The sequence below is a fragment of the Peromyscus leucopus genome, chromosome 17 (assembly GCF_004664715.2).
Source record: "Peromyscus leucopus breed LL Stock chromosome 17, UCI_PerLeu_2.1, whole genome shotgun sequence".
In the NCBI taxonomy this organism is placed as follows: domain Eukaryota; kingdom Metazoa; phylum Chordata; class Mammalia; order Rodentia; family Cricetidae; genus Peromyscus; species Peromyscus leucopus.
In genome coordinates, this window is record NC_051077.1 from 40,793,561 (window position 1) to 40,801,287 (window position 7,727).

The following is a 7,727-nucleotide window of genomic DNA, read 5'->3' on the forward strand; positions in this document are numbered from 1 at the left end:
CACTTCATAAACCGTATAGTTATGCCTGATGGAATTTAGAGCTTACTCTTACGTGAAGAAGCAAGAACGTGAAACCTGGGAGGAGGTTAGAGGAGCTTCAGCCCCTTCATCCTGCAGATAAGAAATGGGGCCCAAAGAGGCGTCCTCGGGTCACCCAGCTGGAAAGCTCAGGTCGGCTTCCTACAGTCACATTCTTTCCAGAAATTTATGACAGAGATGGGCCTCCTGGTCTCTGCAGTAGGCTTTATGTCAGCACAGGTCACATCTTTGGCTACCTCCACCTGCCACTCCAATGATCCGCAGGCCTTACATGGCTTTCTAGTTCAGGTTGTAAATAATAGGGACAGAGTGTAATGGTTTTTGATTCAGAAGCATGAACTCAAAACAGAGCTCAATGATAGTACCAGTACCTTTGCTTAGAATACGTTTCTTTTCTTTTCTCTCTTTGTGTGTGTGTGTGTGTGTGTGTGTGTGTGTGTGTGTGTGTGTGTTTAGTTTTGAGATAGTGAGTGTCTCACTGTATAGACCAGGCTGGCCTGGAACTTACAGACACCCACCTCCCTCTGCCCCCTGAGCACTGGGATTTAAATGTGTGTGCCACCATGTCCAACTAGAATAGTATTTCTTCAAATGCCCCAACTCTGCTGTATAAAACCATTCAAGACCTTAGAACGCAGTTATGGGTTCTCTAGCAAGAAGTACAGCAGCAAATCTTTTCTTTCTTTCTTTATTTAAAGACTGAAGTCCAAGGCAAGAAAGATGAATATCTCTGGTCAAACCAGATGAAGGAAGGAAATTAAGGAAAGCAATATTCATAATAGTATTCGATTGGCTTTTCTCAAAACACAACAGACACCCAAATTACAGCTTGGGGCACAGGGAGGAGCTAACAAGGGTGATTCTCCACAAGGATAAGGTCATAACGATAAGGTTGCTTGCACTGGGGGAATACCTTCTCCTGTGAGAGCAGGGCTAAGGGAACTGTCTTCCCACTCCCTCTTTTCTACCCACCCTGCCCTGGTTGACCTTGACTAAGCAGGATTGATGCCGCTTGGCTGAAATCCAAACTATTTCAGAGGATCTGTTGGGATGTGTAGAGGACGAGCTAGCTACTCTGCTCTGAAGTTGATGCGGATAACTTGGAGGCTGGAGGGACCCCAAGCAGGACCAGGTTTTAGAGAACCTCTTCATCAGAGACCATAAATGGAATAAGAAAGAATGAGTTGTCCAGCCCCAACAGCCACTGCCAGATGTTGTCCCCATAGTGACAGATGTTAAAAGTCCAGCTACCATGAGGGCAGACTGGCTGCTTACACTGGCCGTAGAAGTGGTGAATGGATGTGGGCAAAACCCAGGATCTGTCACTCAGCTTTGCTTGTTTTTTTTTTTTTTTTTTTTTTTTTTTCTCTGTATTCATCTTGCCTTCTGTACCTCCCTCCTTCATCAGGCTTTTCCTATTGCAAGATTCAGACTGCCTTTTCTCGAAATCCCACACTAAGCCTTGGGGTGTGTGTGTGGGGGCAGTAATGTCATTTCTCAAGCAGAGTTGCTTGAGAGTAGGAGAATGTATCTTTTCTCTTTGTTCCCACCATGGTTTAGTGCCAGATGCAGAATAGGTGTTCATCACATGCTGGCTGAATATGATGATGCTCCGAGTTCAAATAAATAGCTTTGGTTCTGTTACGTATCATCAGCATTGGAGGGAAATGGTTTCTCTGAGCTCTGGGTGGGGACTGACAACAGTCCCTAACATTGGGAAGAGTGAGTGAAAACTGAATGCAGTAGTCTTTGTTAACTGATGGCTGCAGTTATGACATTATGATGACTGCAGACCCATATTTCCCATGTGTACACACATCATCATATAGTGTACACATGTCAGTTACATCTATGTGTATATTTGTGTATGGTACAATGGAATGAAAAAAAAAAAAAACTTCCAACAATTTTCTCTGAACTCCACCATTTAAAAAGCAGGCTAAAAAGAATCCATAATAATTACTTTCCCTACCTTTTCTCAGAGGTAAGGGTTGACCCCAGGGCCCAAGGCATTCAAGGCAAGCACTTTACCAACTGAGCTTTATATAATAATTACTTTTTGATATTTATTCAAAATCATAGATAAAGCAGTCTCTACCATCATTAACCATCATTCTGTGGAACCATTACATCCATTGCTCAAGGACAAACTGCTTATTTATAAGGCACTGGATGGCTAATAAAGATCACTTGCCATTTCTCTACGACTTATTAAACCTCCCTGCTATAATTAGTAGAAGGGGAGGGATCTAGCTTTTCATTTAACTTCCTCATTAGTCTCTTGGAACAATCAGGGAAGGTATTATTTCCATAATGTTCGTGAATTAACAAGGCACGGGGTTGGAGCCAGGGTCAGGGAGAGTGGGAGTTCCTTTAGCCTAATTCCTTTCCACAGAGTAGAAAGTAGCATGGGGAATTATAACCCTGGAATGCCCTTTCTCCTATCTCCCTTTGGTTCCGCAGAATGGTGTAGTCCATACCTGTTAATGGTGCTTTATTTATAATTCTCTAAGTAACACAATTACTTCTGTATTTCGGACCTGCCTGGAAAGCGGGATCATTCAGCCATCAGTGGTGTGTGGAGGGGGATTGGGGGGGGGTTGGATCTCCAGCAGGGTGACTGCCTCTTGGCACAGATAGCTGGCTTGCGACCGGCTGCCCAGTGACTTTGCAAGGGGACGGGGTGGGGGAGCTCCCAAGCTGCTCCTTCATCAGACTGCTGGTACTGATACTGGTACTGGGAAGGAGGGCGCAGGCCCTCTTCCACCTCCTTTACCTCCCGCCTCGTGTTCTTCTTTAAAAAGCCAGATGGCGCCAACTCTCAAGTCGTTGGAGAGCGCAGGGCTCCAGGGCTGGCTCAGAGAGAGCGAGGGGGCCGGTGGACCCTCGTGTCTGGGGCCGGAGCTTTCTCTCCGCCTCTGCAGACGCCGGTTTGCTTTTCTCTTTTTTCTTCTCCCACACCCCTCGCAAGATGCCGACAAGCCCAAAGGAGAGCGGAGTGTCCTGTGTGCCACATGGAGCTCGGGGGAAAGGAAATGATTAAAGCCGTGAGGTTTCCTGGCTCTTCGTGGTGTTTACGGTGGGTTTTGATTTGGGAAGAGAGCGAAGAGAGGTTAGAGCCGGTTCCCATCTGCCCGCGTCCTGAGCCAGTCTGGGTTGCAGATGACACGGGGGCGGGTGGGCACTCGCGTTCGCTCGGTGTGCACATTCCGAGTGGGTGCAGGAGCGTGTCTCTGAGTGTCTCGTGTGGTGGCCGACGTGGCAATACACGCGTGTTTATAAAGAAGAAATCTTCTAGCTTCAAGAGGAGGGGTTTCGGGTTCTTGACATCTGAGGGGCTGCATCTTTCTAAAGTGCCCGCGTTTTTTGTTTTTGTGGGTTTTTTTGTTTTAAACGCTGTTTAAAACACTTCTGTAATGTTTCCAGTCTTCGTGTATTGTATATTAGGATAGGGGAGAAATCCCATCCTTAAACACTTACATTGATTAATTTGATTTAAATCAAATTCCATTGGATGAAAATGCTTGTTGAAATTTGGAAAATAATTACTAATATTGTCATGACATTTGGCCATTTCGGCTATAGACAATCATCATCAAGTCTGAAGTTAAGATAAATTCAATAAAAGTCATTTTCAAATGCTTTGGAATGTTGTGGGAATAGAGTTGGCATATGGTCTGTAGCAATCTTCGGATTTTAATTCAAATGACAGAAAAACATACCCTAACACATAAAGCACTCAGCAACATTAGCAAGGACATGTGTTGTTGATTTTTTTAAAAAAATAATAATAATGCTAGTCGTATGTTTATTGCAATGTGCACTTTGGAGCAGTGTCTTTCTCTCTCTCTCTCTCTCTCTCTCTCTCTCTCTCTCTCTCTCTCTCTCTCTCAGAGCAGTGGGTTTCAAACCACAGGTTGTTGACTATTAGTTCATCCTGAAGTCAATGCTGTGAGCAGAAGTAGCTGGAGTCAGAGTTTTGAAAAAGGTCCTAGTATCTTAACAGTTCTGGGTGAAAGTGACACCCCAGAGGCTCCGTGTCTGGTGCAGGGGTGAGAAACGCTTCATTTCTCTTTCTACTCCTGTGCTTCCGTGTTGAAGAGCAGCAGATACTATTCCCATTGCTCCAATTTCAGGACCCCAGTTAAATCACATTTACTCTTTTCTGGGAAGCTGACCTTCCCGATCTGACCTTGAGGATTCCAGTCATCCCCCTGTTCATTCCAGCCTAGATGCTGAGGTTGCCTGGCTGGGATAAGAGTCAACTTGGGTGTGGTTGGTCAACTCACCTCTGGGCTGGGCTCTCTCTTACCCTGCAAGTGTACAATACAAATGACTTTGGGTCTCTGTGCCACCTGGTAAGCCGGGGGAAAGGAGATTTACATAGGATCCTGATCAAGAAGGACCTACCAACTCCTGAGTTCAGAGCTCTGAATTGAGGGATATGTTGACTTCCCCCTGCTACCAACCTAGAAGGCATTACTGCTCATTTTCTAGTATTCCAGAAGTGCATTTTCCCTAGTAGCATGTGCGTTTAAGCTTTAGAAGGTAACAGAATCACCTAACTAACTGGGGGCTGGTGAGTGGGCTCAGTAGGTAGACCTGAGTTCAATCACTGTGATCCACCCTGTGACAAGGTACACACACACCCCACAAACTAAACAAATGTTTCTTGTTTTTTTGTTTTTTAAAGGCCTGAACCCTCATTTCTAATTCAGTAGGTCTGAGGCAGAGCTGAAGAACCTGCATTTCTTAGAACTTCTCAAGCAATGCTAAAACTAGTCCAAGCAACAGATCTTGAGAGCCACTGTTATTTATCCTGTTGAGAAAGTCTGACATGGACAGTGACCGACAGAGCGGGGGTAAAAGTGTCCCTGAATCCTTCAACAGTCACCTCATGCTGAGGCTCACAGCAAGTCCTGTCCACTGGGTTTCAGTGGAGGGGAATGGGGGCTTCCGGAGGGATTTAGGTACAGTAGAACTCTATCACTCTACGCATCTAAAAGAACTTGCCAGAAATATGAATCTCAACACGTCGTAAACTGTTCATTTTTGTTTCCTATCTAGCCTTGCATGTTTTAAAGCCTAAGGGGAGAATGAAGTCAAGATATTGAAAGGGAAGCTGAAGCAAAGGTGTTTCTACTGTTATAAAAGGTAATGTTGACCACCATACTGCAATGGACAGCCGTTCTGTATTGAACGGGAACTGTGGACTGCGCATGGATGTCACAGACTTTCTGCCCAGACATCCCTGGCTCCCAAGGCCTGGCTCCTGTGGCTTCCCAGTGTTGGGCTCTGCTCTGGCTGCTGAGCCTCAGAGGCAAATGGGGTGGTTGTGAAATTGGTGCTCTAAATGAAACGATTCTTGAACCTGAAGTGTGTGAGGAAATTACCTCAAAGTGAGAGGAGAAATTGGCCCATTGGAAAGTTGTTGACCTTTCCAGGATGGCTTTTAAGAGAATAGATTTGTTTTATTTGACACTCTGGGAATTATTTAATAAAATGCAACAGCCTCAAAAATTATCCAGTTTGTTTCATGTTCAGCAGCCTGGACTATCTAAGCTAAGTCCCTGAAATAAGCATCATTATTGGTGAAATTTTGTTGCAAAATTTGGCATGGACTATTTTGAAGTGTCAGACTTCCAGGCGCTATTTCAGAGTTGGCAAGAGTCAAGACTTTTTATTGATTTAATGACATTTTTTTTTTCTTATTGTCCCCATAATCACCTGCTTTATGAACTGTGGCTAGAGTTGATGTTGCAACTGGTAATTTTCTTAGAACCCAAATTCATTTATACTGTTCTGTCTTTTGATTTCCATCATTTCTTGGAATTGTTAGTGGATGGAACAAAAAGAGAATACATTATAAACAATTCAAAAAACCAAAAACAAAATTCCTTGGACCTTTTACAGATACCACACATGCAAATAACTGTGCCTCTGCATTCCAATGGCATCGAGTAGGGACTGCGTTTTCCTCATTAACCTCTTTTTTATACCGAACAGTATTGTTTTTCAAGCATGTGTTTATCTAAATCCAGGTTGTCATTTTAAATTAATTCACATAGACTCAACTTAGATGAGGAGGTAGAATATCTTCTCCTTTGACCCCAACATTTGTACAGTCCTGGCTGGATTGTTCCCAAGTAAGAATGCCTACTATTTTAGGATGACATTTGGAGATTGATTGTATGGCTTGCACAACCACAACCCAAACCAACCATTGGAAGTGCTAAGTATGTTTTCTCCTTTTTCCTGTGTTGCTGAGGGCAGAAGTAAAAAGGACAATCTGTGATGTCCATCTCAGGACTGAACATGATTTTTTCTCTGATTGCAAACTATATATAGAATAGATATTTTTTTCCAGTGATAAGGACTCTGAACACAGGACAGCATTCCATCTGTGCAAGCACTCTACTACTGAGCTTTACTACCAAGACCTGGATCCTTATTTCTAAGGGATGGAATGCTCAATCTATTTTTAGTCAGTCATAACTAATATTATAGTTCCTGTGCTAATATGTAGACCTTACTCTGAAGCAATGAGACTTTTCTCATTTCTCCAGAAACTCAACAAGGCTGTTTAACAAGACTTCACAATGTTAGGGTATGTAGTTCCATGTATGCTTTGCATGCAACAAGGACTTGGGTTCAAATCTCAGAATAATAAAGGAATCAAAGACCCAAAGAGAAAAGAGGAAAGGAAACAAGATAGGAAGGAAGGAAATAATTTTGGTAGGGGCAGAAATGTAACCTGATTTAAAAAAAAAAAAAAAACTTTTATGAACACATACACAAATCAATGATTTTGCCTTAATATGGAGAAAAATTTGCATTGTTTTTGGTGCTGATATCTGAGGAAAAAAGGATGAAATATTTTTGTTCAGTTAGCTAATGTCTATCTATGTAAAAAATCAGCAAGGCATTAAAATAACACTCAGTCTAGGTTAAACCTATCAGTTTGGAAACCCTATATCAACTGTCTTTGCTCTGTTGTTAGCTCTGTCTTGCTTTGTCAATTTTTTTTTCATTCCATTATCTTCTTATGCATTTTTTTCAAACTTGTGTAATCCCAGCTCAAGACGGCCTGAGTTAGAGCTGGAGAGAGAATGAACACTGTTTTCTTAGCATACACAACGTTAAAACACACCCTTTAATGTTATTGGACACCATTTTGCTACATGTGCTTTCTCCTGAGAGTTTGTCAGATGAAACCGCATTGCAAAACTAAATTATTGACAAAATACTTGCGATTCCGAAAGGGCCTGCTTGATTGAAAGCAGTTGCTGTGTTTCCATGTGAGAATGTTGCTTACCCTTTCTGTTGGTGTGTTCGTAGATTCCTACAGACTGGACTTCTACTGGACCCAAATAGCAGTTTCTCCATCGCTAACTCAGAGCAGCTTAGAGCTTGAGTTTTACAACATTCTCCTTCCAGATTTTTGCTCCCTGAGTTAACATCCAGGAAAATCCCACTTTAGTACTCTTCCTTGGTCATCTCTAATACAGTTTCTTCCTGCATTGCTCATTGTGTCCAACAACACAGACCAAAAAAAAAAAAAAAAAAAAAAAAAAAGAATTGCTGAATCATCCTTGACCGTTCCCCAAATGTGCTGATTGCCAAATTCAGCAATCCCTTCTTCAAGCTCTCTTACGAGATGCTCATTTCAAGTCATGTGACTTCAGAGT

The 7,727-nt window shown here is 42.7% G+C and overlaps 1 long non-coding RNA gene across 1 annotated transcript; it reads left to right on the forward strand.

Moving 5' to 3' along the window:
- Positions 1-2,651: 2,651 nt before the first annotated feature.
- LOC114706777 lies at positions 2,652-5,562 on the forward strand. Its single transcript, XR_003736568.2, has 2 exons — positions 2,652-5,009; positions 5,107-5,562. It is a non-coding gene; the product is annotated as an uncharacterized LOC114706777 (long non-coding RNA).
- Positions 5,563-7,727: the final 2,165 nt, after the last annotated feature.